Source organism: Corylus avellana, chromosome 2 (assembly GCF_965113065.1).
Source record: "Corylus avellana chromosome 2, dhCorAvel1.hap1.2, whole genome shotgun sequence".
Lineage (NCBI taxonomy): Eukaryota > Viridiplantae > Streptophyta > Magnoliopsida > Fagales > Betulaceae > Corylus > Corylus avellana.
The window spans coordinates 36,149,949-36,163,902 of record NC_142491.1 but is presented as its reverse complement, the minus strand read 5'-3'; the positions used below and the strand labels follow the sequence as shown (position 1 = coordinate 36,163,902).

General features: G+C 34.7%; 1 pseudogene across 1 annotated transcript; it reads left to right on the top strand.

Annotated features, from left to right (window-relative positions):
- Positions 1–325: 325 nt before the first annotated feature.
- Positions 326–10,806, top strand: LOC148587699 (glyoxysomal fatty acid beta-oxidation multifunctional protein MFP-a-like; annotated as a pseudogene). Its single transcript, XR_015911419.1, has 18 exons — positions 326–431; positions 3,465–3,536; positions 3,641–3,706; positions 6,052–6,111; positions 6,194–6,261; positions 6,360–6,441; positions 6,526–6,581; positions 6,692–6,994; positions 7,107–7,193; positions 7,285–7,459; positions 7,841–7,962; positions 8,037–8,200; positions 8,840–9,088; positions 9,187–9,308; positions 9,906–10,027; positions 10,129–10,275; positions 10,357–10,495; positions 10,688–10,806. The product of XR_015911419.1 is annotated as a glyoxysomal fatty acid beta-oxidation multifunctional protein MFP-a-like (transcript).
- Positions 10,807–13,954: the final 3,148 nt, after the last annotated feature.

Here is a 13,954-nt window from a genome sequence, read left to right as displayed (position 1 = left end):
TTGGAAATGTCAAACAACCAGTGAGGAAGACTGAGGAAGTGGGCCGGGCGCAGTCCAAGTCTTCAATTGACTTTGAATATAATTGTGGTACTGTTGACGTTAATTTGCCGTTATAAGTTACAGAGCCGTTAGAGAGAGAGATCGAGCCGGCAATCATTCCATTGTTGTTGGAGACGTTCGCCTGATACACAAATGCACATACGAAATATTTAACCGTTTCTCAATGCAATATCCCAAAGTCTTGGTCGTGGCCTCACTTATATAAAGAAACCCCCACAGCAAAGTTTTCCGATACAGCTGCAGAGAGAGATCAGAGAGACAGAGAATGGGTAGCGGAGGAGCTGAAGGAAGAACGTTCATGGAGGTGGGAGATGATGGGGTGGCTCTCATCACCATCATTAACCCTCCTATTAATTCCCTCTCCTTTCATGGTACTCTTTCTTAATCCCATGCACTTCTCTATCCATGAATATGTTTTTTGTTTTCGTTTTTGTTTTACCACAAACATTTTTTTATTGTGATAGTTTCCAGGGTGTTTTCTTCATGGAGACATTTAACACTAGATAGTTAATTATGATAACTTTTTGTGCAAATCTCCAACGGATGATTAATCATGATTTTGTTTCACATGTTCATAACAATCTATGGATTATCATCTCAGCTTGTTCAAATTTGTATTGAATTCACACAATTTAAGAGAAATATATGAAGAGAAATTGTTCCTGTAAAAATCTGTTTGGTTTGGTGTGAGTATGACAATATTAGATATCAGGGGAAACTTCACCTTGGATTTTTAATTTATTACCCGTTTTCACATATTCATCCCAAACTTCGAAATCTCTCAATTTATACCCATAAACTTTCAATTGTAGTCAATTTAAACTTCCCCGTCAGATTTTAAACTTTAAAAGTTGGGCAATGACTTTTATACTTCTGACTTTTTTATAAAATTCTAAATTTACCTTTAATTTCAAATTTAAAAAAATAAAATAAAATAAAATCACAAGGTGACCAACGGTTGGGCCACCTTGTGACAATTTTTTTTTAATAAAAAGAAAATTGAAGGGTAATTTTGTCTTTTTAAGGGATTTAATGACAAAAATTGACAGAGGGGTTCAAATTAACTACAATTGAAAGTTCAGAGGTCCAAATTAATAGGTTTTCAAGTTTGGAAAGGGGGGGCATGTCAAAAAGGGTGGTAATTCAAGAGTCCAAAGTAAAGTTTCCCCTAAATATGAAGGCAGAAATACATAATTACCAAAATGCCCCAGGTGTTTGGAGTAGTAATAATGATTGTAGCCAGGTTAGTTATTTTGGAACTTGGTTCGTGGCCTAGGATTGATGGTGCCTCATCCGAGTTTGTCTGGGTATGCGTTTGAGTGGTTTAAGTGCATTTAACACCCAAAAAAGTCTATTTAAAGAAAAAAATATATGTTTAGTAAAAAAAATTAAAGCTCTTTTAAGGGTTTAAAATGGCCAAAAATAACCAAAACGCACTTTTAACATAAACTTAAAAATAATACTTTTATCAAAAAATATATAATAATTTAAAAATTCTATTTCTCAAATAAAATCCTAAATACTCTCAGTTTGTGGTACATGGCAGCGCACTTTATGAGTGGATGGTGACATCACACCCTCACCAAAATAGTTGAGTGTGCTTGTTCCATTCTCGAGCCCACAATTGCAGTTGGCAGTTGCCATCGTTCTTGAGTGGACAATGTTTCTTCTCTTATTCTTTTATTTATTAAAATTATTATTAAATTTGGAGGCTATGTGTATATTCTAATAATAATTTTAAAAAGTGGAAAAAAAAGAAAAAAAAAAGAAGAGAGAAACATGTATAACACATCTCTAATTGATGAGATAGCTTTTCTTCATTCTACCAACTATCTCCCCACCATCTCTTCTCTCTCTCCTTTTTTTTTTTTTTTAGTTAAAAAATCAAGATGACAAGGTGAAGAGATGGTGGGTAGAATGCATTGTAGCATTCCTCTTGTTGATATCCTCTTGCATGTGATTATGGTCGCATTATATATACTTTGGTCGTAAGTTATGCTGTTTCAAATACTATATTGCATCAGCGCATAAAGATCTGTACGTGAAACACACGTCTGAAAGCATTACTGTTTTTGTGTGTGTGAATTCTCCTTCTTTTCAAAGTTGGTGTCTAGTTTGTGCTAGTCTTTTAATAACTACTTTACCGAACCAATTACATTTATAAAACAAAATATACATATAATTTATTTTTATTCCTTTTAAAATATTACTTAGGCTCCGTTTATTTCGATGTAAAATAGTTTTCAGAATATGATTTTCGTATTTTACGGTGTTTACTTCGACGTAAAATAGTGGTCAATGGAAAATATTTTCCTTTTGACTGAAAATTCTTCTTTAATTTTTGGAAAATGGTTTACGATTTTCAAAATCGTAAACCATTTTCCAACTATGAGCATCTCATTCTTAAATCGATATACCTTGCCAAGACCCACCCAAAACCTCGCCGGGACTTGACTGAGACTTGACCGGGACCCGCCTAGGACATGACCGGGACCTGCCCGGGACTCCGGGGGACCCGCTCGGGACTTGCTCGGGACTTGACCAGAACTTGCTCGGGACCCACCCTGGACTCTCCCTGGACTTGACAGGGACCCGCCTAAGACCTGCCCGGGACTTTGGTGGGACTTGCCCGGGACTTACCCGAGACCCACTCAAGACTTACCCGGGACCCGCCCGGGACCTGACCGGGATCCGGCAAGGTCCCGAGCAAGTCCTGGTCAGGTCTCGGTGGGTCCCGAGCAAGTCCCGGTCAGGTCCCGGTGGGTCCCGAACAAGTCTTGGCCAAGTCCCAGGTGGGTTCCAGTCAAGTCCCGGCAGGGTCCTGGGTAAGTCCTTGGCGAGTCTTGGTCAAGTCCCAGCAGGGTCCCGGTCAAGTCCCGGACAGGTCCCGGTCAAGTTCTGTGCGGGTCCCGGGCAAGTCCCAGGCAGGTCCCGGTCAAGTCCTGGGCAGGTCCCAGGCAAGCTCCGGGCGAGTCTAGGTCAAGTCCTGAGTAGGTACCAGCGAGGTCCCGGTTAAGTTCCGGCGGGGTCCTGGGCTGGTCCATGTGGGGTATCGAACAAGACCTTATTGGAAAAAATATATATAAAAAAAAAAAATATTAAAAAAAAAAAAATTTCCGTGTGTAAGGTAAACGCTGTAAAATGTTTTCAACAGAAAATATTTTCAAGAAAAATGGTTTTCCTGAAAATATTTTACGAATGAAACAATTTTACGTCGAAGTAAACGGAGCCTTAGTCACAACAAAAATATGTATATTGGTGTTATCATTAATTAATTATGGTTTTGGACTTTTGAATAAGATCATGGAAGTCACATTTGGAGCAATTCATGTGTTCTTTCGGGTCTTCATTAATAATTAGTGTGAGGAAAAATAAGGTAATTAACCTCTGTCTGTGTATCTCAGTGGTAGGCAGCTTAAAAGACAACTTTGAGAAGGCCTTACGAAGAGATGATGTGAAGGCAATCGTGATTACAGGTGAGTGTGAACACTTTTTTGCATTGGAGTTGACTGATATATATATATATATATATATATATATGAAGCTAACAATATCTTATTTATGTAAATTGGAGGAGCAGGCGCAAAGGGCAATTTTTCAGGCGGCTTTGATGTTGTTGCTCTTCAGGGAATTCAAGCCGGAAAGAGTATGCCTTGTCCCTTTTTGTTTTGTTATTTTGTCTTAGAGTACTATCAGCAGTTTTTCTTTATTTTTATTTTTTTAAGCTTAGGGATTAAAACTATTTTTTGCTTCCTTATGAAAATATAATTTACAATAACTTCTCTTACTATTCTTTATACCATTAAAATATTATTTCTTTATAAAATATAAATTCTCTACCTACCCTTATATTTTTTATAATATATATGAAACCACACTTTTGGTTTTCTACGGGTTGAAAAATGCTGTAGCAACTATTGAAAGTTGGTTAAATATAAAAAAGCTAATGTGAGTAGGTTTTTCTGGTTTAGTCTCTCTCCTTCCTTTGCACTACGAGAGACAAGCGGTGAGCTTCAAAGAGGCCATCTTCTGTGAACGTGAACGTGAGATAGAGAATGAAAAATTTGTTAAAATAAAAAATATATATACAAATAGAATTATGTATTTTTGAAAATTAAGTAAATAAAATAAAATAAAATAAAACAAGAAAAAAAAAGTGGGTGTTTTAGTTAAATTTTAAATAGACTTTCTATAATTAGATGCAGATACTCTAACTAACTACAATGATAATAAAAATAAGGGTAAAGTCCACATAATCTCATCAAACTACCATCCAATTGATAATGTCCCCCCAAACTTTTAATTATAACAATGTCCACCCTAAACTATCAAAACATTGTCAATGTCTTCCCAAGACTAACAAACAGATCAAAATGCCCTTATATATTTCTTAATAAGACAAAAATACCCTTATAAATTAAAATTTTAAAAAAAAAAACAAAAAAAATTTAATTTCAAAAGAACAATTTTTTTTTTTTTTTGTAAAAAAAAAAAAATTAGTTTTTAAACGAAATTTTTTAATTTTTTTAAGAATATTTTTTTTAAAAAAAAAACCGAATATATATTTTTTTTAAAAAAATTATAAAACAAAATAAAAAATGAAATTTTTATAACAAAAAAAAAATCGAAATTTTTTAATTTTTTTTCTTATAAAAAGTATTTTTTTTTAATTTTTTAATTTTCTACCCTTTCGATTTTTTTAATTAGTTATAGGTTTTTTTTTAGAAGTTTTATTATTTTTTGTTTTTATTTTATTAAGGGTAGTTTCGTTATTGGGAGGAATATTGACAATTTTTGGTAATTTGAGGGGGACATTGTCACAATTGAAAGTTTGGAGGGATATTATCAATTGAGTGGTAGTTTGAGGGGATTATGTGGACTTAGAGTATGCTTCCCCCCTTTTTGTTTTTTCTTTGGTCTTAGAGTACTAGCAGGACCTTTTTTTTATTTATTTTTTCTAAGTTTTGGGAACAAAACTACTTTTTACTTCCCTATAAAAATATAATATAGCTTCTCTTACCATTTTCTATACCATTAAAATATTATTTCTTTACAAAATATAAGTTCTCTACCTACCCGTATATTTTTTATAAAATCCAGCACAATCTTCAATAAAAGACAGAGATGAAAGATAAGAGAGTAAAGAGAAATGTTTATATTAAAATAATGTATAGGGAACTATACTTTTGGTTTCCTACATGTTGGGAAACACTATAATAATCATTGATGGTTGGTTAAATGTAAGAAATCTAATGTGAGTAGGTTTTCTAGTTGAGTCTCTTTCCTTCCTTCACACGATGAGAGACAAGCAGTGAGCTTCAAAGAGCCCATCGTCTGAGAGCGTGAGATAGAGAATGAAAAATTTGCTAAAATTAAAAAAAAAATAAAAATAGAATATATGTATTTTTGAAAATTAAGTAGATTAAAAAAAAAAGAAAAAAAGAAAAAAGAAAAAAAAAAGGTGGGTGTTTCAGTTAAATTTTAAATAGACTTTCTATAATCAGATGCAGATACTCTAGCTAACCACAATGAGATAATAAAAATAATAAGGGGTAACTTCACTTTAAACTCCTAAATTAATATGTGATTTGAGAAGCCTCTCAAAATTTCAAAATCTCTCAATTTGAATTCCTAAACTTTTAATTGCAGTCAATTTAAACACTTCCCTCAAATTTAGCTATTAACTTCCTTGATTTACCCTAAAAAGACCAAAATATCATTGATTTTTTATTTTTTAATTTAGAATTGGGTAAATTTGAAATTTTATAAAAAAAAAATCAGGGGTATAAACGTTATTGTCTCACTTTTAACCCGTTTGGTAATTCAGAAGTTTAAAGTGAAGTTACCCTAAATAATAATAATAAAAACAAGTTAACAACCTAATCCTCTCCAAAACATTTGGTCTCTCCGCCATAATTGTACGTGCTAGTATAGTAGTAGTAGTAGCACTCCCTTGTTTCCTGAAGTGAAGTTTCAGTAATTTATTTGCAGTCGAGAAAGAAGAAAGGCCTGGCTCTCTCGCTGTGGAGGTTATTACTGACATTTTCGAAGGTACATATATATAGAGTCCACTACATTTCTTCAAAGACTCGATAAATATGTTGTGTATTTGAGTGCTTGCTTTGTATTTCAGCTGCGAAAAAGCCTTCAGTTGCTGCCATTGATGGCCTTACTATAGGCGGAGGTTTAGAGATTGCAATGGTATTAATTTGTTCCCATAGTTCTTTAATTTTGATTTTCTTCTCTCTTTTTAAATACTGTTATATCTTCTTAATTTTCTGACCGTTTTGCTATATCAGGCATGCCATGCTAGAATATCGACTCCCACTGCACAAATAGCCTCGCCTGAACTCACCATTGGAATCATTCCTGGATTTGGAGGTAATTAATGACGAATGATGTGAAATTCTCAATTGGATTTTGATGCACGTATGATGATAACATGGCTCCTGGCTTGGCTCTCAGGTACACAGCGGCTTCCTCGTCTTGTTGGTCTCCCAAAGGCACTTGATATGATGCTGGTATATATATGCTGTGATTAATTAATTAATTACTCTTTTCTCTAATTTAATTCTAGCCCCATAAATTTCAATAATCTCTCTCTAACTCCTATTGGGGTGTGCTTAAACAGAAGTCAGAGCCAGTCAAAGGGGAGGAAGCTTATAATTTGGGTCTTGTGGATGCCATCGTTTCAGCTGATGAGTTGGTAAACACTGCACGTCAATGGGCACTGGATATCTTCCACAGTAGAAGACCATGGGTTGTTAGTCTTCACAAGACCGACAAGATAGAGCCCCTTTGGGAAGCAAGGAAAATACTCAAGTTTGCAAGAGCTCAGACCAATAAACAGGCTCCCAATGTCAAACACCCACAGATTTGCCTTGATGTCATCGAAGAGGGTATTGTTTCCGGTCCCCGCGCGGGACTCTGGAAGGTCCGTCTCTCTCTTTGTTCTTTTATCATTTGCTCTGATATTATATTAAATCACATTTATTCTTAAAAACTTAAGCCAATAGGAAGACCGAAATTAAATCATTTGGGTGCAGGAGGCTGAAGCTTTTCAAGAAGTTCTATATTCTGTCACTTCCAAGAGTCTGGTCCACCTCCTCTTTGCTCAACGTGGAACGTCTAAGGTTTGAAATTAAAATTGTTGATTCATCTTTAGATATATCTTCAACTTTTGAACTTTTTGAGAAGGTTGCTTTTGATCATAACTTTGAACAGGTACCTGGGGTTACTGATATTGGTTTAGTGCCAAGACGGGTGAATAAGGTTGGTATCATTGGTGGAGGAATAATGAGCCCCGAAATAGCAACAACATTGATTCTTAGTAATTATCAAGTTACATTGAAAGAAGAAAATGACAAGTTCTTGCAGGATGTGATTGGTAAAGTCAGAGGTTAGTATTAAAGTTTTGATTAAGTGATTAAATTTATCTCTTTCTTTCAGCTTAAGCTTTTGGGATAATTGGTGATTTAACATGGTATCAGAGCCAAATGTCCTGAGATTGAACATTGACTCCGTCAAAATCACCCCACATTTAAATTAAATATTCCATGTGTTCGGTCTCACCTATTAAAAGAGAGTTTGAACCCACACGTAAGGGAGAGTACTAAGTATTAATTAAGTAATTAAATTTACCTCTTCCTTTTAGCTTAAGCTTTTGAAATAACTGGAAAAGTATTAAAGTTTCTACTCTAATAGAAATAGAATTCAAATTGGTTTTTGTTTTTAATCTTTCTTTTTCTTTCTTTTTTTTTTTTTAAAAAAAAAAATTCAGCTAATCTGCAAAGCAGTGTGAAGGAAGGGAAAATGTCTGAGAAGGACTTGGAGAATACCATATCAATTCTCAAGGGTGTCATTGACTATGAAAGCTTTAAAGATATGGACATGGTGATTGAGGTAGTTCACAATGCATGTTGATTTTAGTTTACCTTTGTTGTTGTTGTTGATGTTGATGCTGATGTTTGGAACAGGATGCTATTGAGAATCTTTCTTTGAAGCAACAAGTTTTTGCTGATCTTGAAAACTACTGCCCACCACATTGCATACTTGCAAGTAACACCTACACAATTGACTTGAATCTGATTGGGGAGAGGACAAAATCCCAAGATCGGATTGTTGGAGCTCATTTCTTTAGGTAGTACCAGATGCATATTTTCCCTTCTGTTTTTCTGTCAGCAATTTGATTCTCTTGACCATCTAGTTATGTGAAGAAATTCATAATCAAACGGAAAAATAAAATAATAGCGGAATTAAAACAAAAGAGATACAAAAGATTTTACGTGGTTCGGTCAATGGTTTACGTCCACAGATAAAGCCTTACGGGCTACATTATGCTTTTATTGAATGAATTGTTTACGATATAGAATGCTTTATTTATGGACAGAATTTTTCTCTAAGCTGGGTTGGAGAAACTTCTCCTAACTCAGTCTATAAAAATGATATGTGTAATTTGAACATGTGAGATGCAAATATTTTTTAATAGTATGGACAAAGTTGGAAAAAATAATATTAAAAATTCGTGTGTATCTCACATGTTATTAAAAAAATACACATGTAATTTTGAAAGACTGGGTTGGAGGAAATTCCTCCAACCCAGTTTGAAGGAAAAATTTGTCTATTTATAGAACTTACACATAAATGTAATCTTAATCAAATCCCCTAATTTATGGTGATCAAATTATAATTAAATCCTTAAATTAGGCTAATTTAATCCTCATCAAATTTTTAAGTTTAGGGTCATTCAAATATACTCAACATTATGCTTCCCCTGCAGCCCGGCTCAGCCACTTTTGGAAATTGTTCGAACCTGGCAGACGTCTCCCCATGTGGTTGTTGACTTGCTAGATGTTGTGGAAAAGATAAAGAAAACTCCAGTGGTGGTTGGAGATTGCACAGGCTTTGCCGTCAACAGAATGTTCTTCCCCTATGCACAAGCTGCTACTTTGCTCGTGGAGCGTGGTGCAGATCTGTATCAGATTGATAGGGCCATTACTGAATTTGGAATGCCAATGGGCCCTTTCAGGTTGAGGAGAATTATATTAACCCATGCTCGTCGATCTCATCTGTATCTCATTGTTGCTTCTTCTAATATGATCGAACTTCTTGCATTTGTTCATGCAGATTGGCTGACATGGTTGGTTTTGATGTTGCAATCGCAACTGGCACGCAATTTGTTCACAAGTTTCCTGAGAGAAGTTATAAATCAGTGCTTGTCCAACTAATGCAGGAGGAAAAGAGAGCAGGTATAAGTTTGTTTAGGTAAAAGTGAGACCCTGGTATTTCAAAAGTTTAAGCAGATAGAAAATTCTTTTTTAATAATGAAGGGTTCACGTGTGAAATGTATAATTGAAATAAAAGGCGAATAATTCAGACAATATTTGAATTCATGATATTTGTTCTAATATCATGTTAAATCATTATTTATCCAAAAAATTTAAGTTGGTAGAAAACTCTCCCTTAATAATTGAAGCTTTACACGTGAAATATTTAATTGAAGTAAAAGGTAAATAATTGAGATAATGTTTGGACTCAGGATTTTTGTTCTTATACCAAGTTGAATCACTATTTATCCAAAAAATTTAAGCTAATAAAAATGGTAAACTTAATCATTTAAATTATATTTTAACACTCCCCATCAATAAGTGAGACTCAACAAATAAAATATTTAATTAACGAGAAATAAATTATGGAATCAGGATTTAAACTCATGACCACCGGCTCAATCTAATACCAAGTTAAATAATTATTTATCCCAAAAATTTCAATTAGTAAAAAACTATTCAAATTTAGTAAGGATCTTCAAGTATTTCATGGTTTACCATGCACTTACTCTGTTTCAGGTGAGACTACTCTGAAAGGGTTCTATGTGTATGATGAGAAAATCGAAGCTAGCCCGGATCCCGAAGTAGAAAAATATATTGACAAGTCAAGGACCATTTCTGGTGTAACCATTGACCCTAAGGTCTCTCTCTCTCTCTCTCTCTCTCTCTGATTTCTGATCTCTGTTCTGAAGTCTCTCCTCTGTCCATCCCCTAATCTTTTTGAAAATGAACTTGAACGCAGCTCGTGAAGTTACCAGAAAAGGAAATTGTGGAAATGATATTCTTTCCTGTGGTGAATGAGGCTTGCCGAGTGCTAGATGAAGGTATTGCAGTGAAAGCAGCAGACCTTGACATTGCTGCTTATAGCCATGGGTTTCCCACCTTACAGGTTTGCAGCTCGATCTCATTACTTTTGTTTGTAAAGCCTCAACCACTCCATGCAATTAATATTTCTTGTACATTTGATCAGAGGAGGTATTATGTACTGGGCCGATTCGCTTGGTGCCAACTACATTTGTTCCAGATTGGAGGAATGGTCAGAGACGTACGGAGATTTCTTCAAGCCTTGTGCCTACTTGGCTCAAAGATCTGCCAAGGGGATTCCTCTGGTGAGAAATCCACATTTTTTTTTTTTTTGTTGATATAAATCGACCATATATATCATTAATCAAGCAGAAAGTGGCTCATCCACTTAGTACTGCACAATAATAATCAAAATATATGTATAGCTGATTTAGAATCATATATAGTCACTAGGTATATATTGCCTCTCTAATAGTTCTTGCTCTGTTGCCTTGCAGAGTTCTCCGGTGGAGGAAGAAGAATCTCCGTCGTAAGATCAATTTGCTCGTTGTGCGCATGGCCTGCTTTTTCGGTTAAGATCGTTAAGAATATATTAGATATTATTCTATGGTTATTTACTCTCCCTCACCTACTTTAGGGTTTCTATAGTCTAATAGGTTTATTTTTTCCTTCTTCTCAAAAAAAAAAAAAAAGGTTTACATTTCCTTGGTCTACTAGGTCACTTGCCAATTATTCATAGCCTCTCTATAAATAAAGGTCTTTGTAATACTTCATATTGTATATTCTCAATATAGTCTTGTTACAATATAGTCCATTATATGCTTCCGCTCTCTCTCTTTTCAATATATCTTTCCAATATATTTAAAAAAGATAATTATATTGTAACTTAAAAAAAAAAAATTAAAAAGAAAACAAGAAAACAAAATGTGTGTCTATTGTTGTAATAAAGAGAAACTTCACAAAACCCTTCATGAACTTCCACGGGTTTTGAAATATTCCCTTAAAGTTCAAAGACTCTCAATTTTTTAATATTTTAGAATGTCCCCCTTGGTTAGGATTTTCGATTATCATGTAAAATTTTTCAAAATTCCCGCTTTTTAATTATAAAAAAATAACAAATATTCAGACATTGGTTATGATTTAATGAAATTTATAAGAATACCTAAGCCGGAATCTTTGTAATATTTTATATATATATATATAAAAAAAAAAAAAAAAAAAAGGTATTTTGAAAATTTTGAAAAGATTTAACCAAAAATCTAAACAGATGGGGGACATTTGCAAAAAATTGAAAATTTTGATACTCTAAATTAGAGTTTTTAAACTTTCTGGAGTTATTTGAAAACGAGTGAAAATTCAATAAAGTTTTCCCTTGTAATGATGAGTTTTGTAAGTTAAAGATATATGGGTTTATCAAGCTAATTTGAAAATTCATTGTTCAGTCATATAAGAGTGCTTTGAAATACTGAAATATGGATATCTAGTTATTGTTTTGACTTTTGACTTAAAAATGAAATATAATATTAAAAGCTCATATATTTCATACAAGATAATCAAACTTCTTAAAATAAAATATCAACTTAACCTAAAACATTAAAAAATAGTTAAGCATGTTTAGATACAAGAATATACAGTAAAAATATGCATAAAAACTAAGGCCCTGATTGGTTTGTAGAATAGATATTCCTTTAGGAAAAGAAATTTGTATTAATGGAATAAAAGATGTTGAAATGAAATAATTATTCCAATTCTTTAGATTGGTAGCAACACATATTTTATAATTGGAATTGAACTAAAATTTCAAAAACGCCCAATTGATTTCGAATTTTTCCAAAACTCAAATTAAAAATAAAAAATAAAAAGAAAAAGAAAAAGAAGGTGGCCGACCACCCACAGCATGCACTGGGGGTGGCAGTGCCACCCCCAAAGGACCTCGCCATGGCCCTCTGGGGGTGGCACAACCCACATGATTTATTTATTTATTTTTATTTTTATTTTTTTTAAGTTTGAGAGAAAAAAAAAAAAAAAAATTGATTTTTCTGGAAAAACCTTGTCATTTCCTTCAGGAATAGCTAATCCTCTCATTTTTTAAATGAATAGTTATTCCTATGTGTAAGGGATTAATGATTCCCATGGGAATAACTATTTTTAGGAATAGATCATTACCAAACAAAAGAATGACTATTTCATAGAAATATTCATTCTATCCGAGGGATCTATTCCGCAAATCAAATGGACTCTAAGGGTTAGAAATTTGGTTAAGCTTATATATTACCACAAGGTAGAAGCTCTCTAAGCTTTGACGAGGAAAACTTCCAAGAAAGCCCTCTCTTTCTCTCTCTATGGTTTGGGTGTCTAAAATGGGCCAAAAATAGGACCCATGGTTTATTCTTGGCCTTCTCTTTCTCCCTCTCTATATGGTTCTAAAATTTTATTTCAAAACTTTACCTGAGGGCATCGGTCATTTGACCTTTAAGTTGATTGTTAGATTTGCCATGTGTACGATGTATCAATTGTTCAATGGTAACATGGAACAATCAATGGTAGCTGAACCTAAAATTTTAAAAATCTTTTCGACATCTTTTGTGGTACACTTGTACATGATTGTCAATGTGTTATGGTATATATATTTAAAAGGAAACAACAAATTCTCGAAAATAATAATAGTTTAAACCCATCTCTCTCTATTTTGTAGAGAGAGAAGCTCTGGATATTTTTTCCATACTGTCTCCTTCAGTGAGACTTTGCGCACCGCCTAGTGCGGTTTCTCCTGGGAGGAGGGAAAGGTTTTTCCTTTCCCTTCCTCCCACCCCCCTGTGTATCCTCTCTGTTTTCCCCTTTTTCCCTTTCTCCCTGTTTCCTCTTCTCCTGGTTTTTCTCTTGGTTTTCTTTTCTCTCTTTTTCTTCTTCCCTGCTCCTCAGCCAGCTCCGCTCAACGCCACCTTCACCACCCCATCTCGTTGCTCCGCCTCCGCCGTCCCTTCACTGCCACCTTCACCGCCTCAGATCGGTCGAGCTTTCCACAGATCCACCATCGCCGTCCCATCTACACCTCAGATCCGCCTTCTCCTCCTCGCGTGGCTTCTCCGATCTTCCCTTCGCCCACCTACCTCCGCCCCTGCCGGTGCTGTGTGGTTTTTTTGTTTCTTCTGTTTCTGGCCCTCCGATCTTCGGTGTTGGCCCAGAATCTGGTTGTGGTTGTTTTTCCTTTGCTTTTTGTTTGTTGATTTTGTGTGTTTGGCTTTCTGCTGTAGTTTTTTTGCAGCTTTTCTGTTGTTGTTTTTTTATCTTTGTTGTTATTTTCTGTGGGTTTTCACCCCCTTGTACTGAAGTGGATGGATCTTATTTGGGGGATTTTTGTTGCTGGCGGTTGGCCTTCTATTGCTCCGAATCGGTTTCTGCAGTGTTTGACCTGCAACAACGTGGTTGTTGCCTTTTCTATATCGGACTCTTTATTGAGTTTCTTTGCTATTTGTAACCACCTTGTGCGGCCCTAGAAAAGGCCCGGCTTATATGCCATTGCCTGCTGTTTGGTCCTTTTGGACCAGATCCAGATTTCGTTCTTGATTTTGTACTGCATTTACCTTTTGGGCTGTATTGTTGGGGTGCCCACTCCTTTTAAGGTCAATTAGTCAGTCATGTAACCCGCTTCCCTTAATTGAATAGAGAGAAAAAAAAAAAAAAAAAAAAGGAAATACACTTGTCCCTAAGAGGTAGTTCAATTGGCTGTGGACCATGCCTCATGAATCGGAGGTTACTAGTTC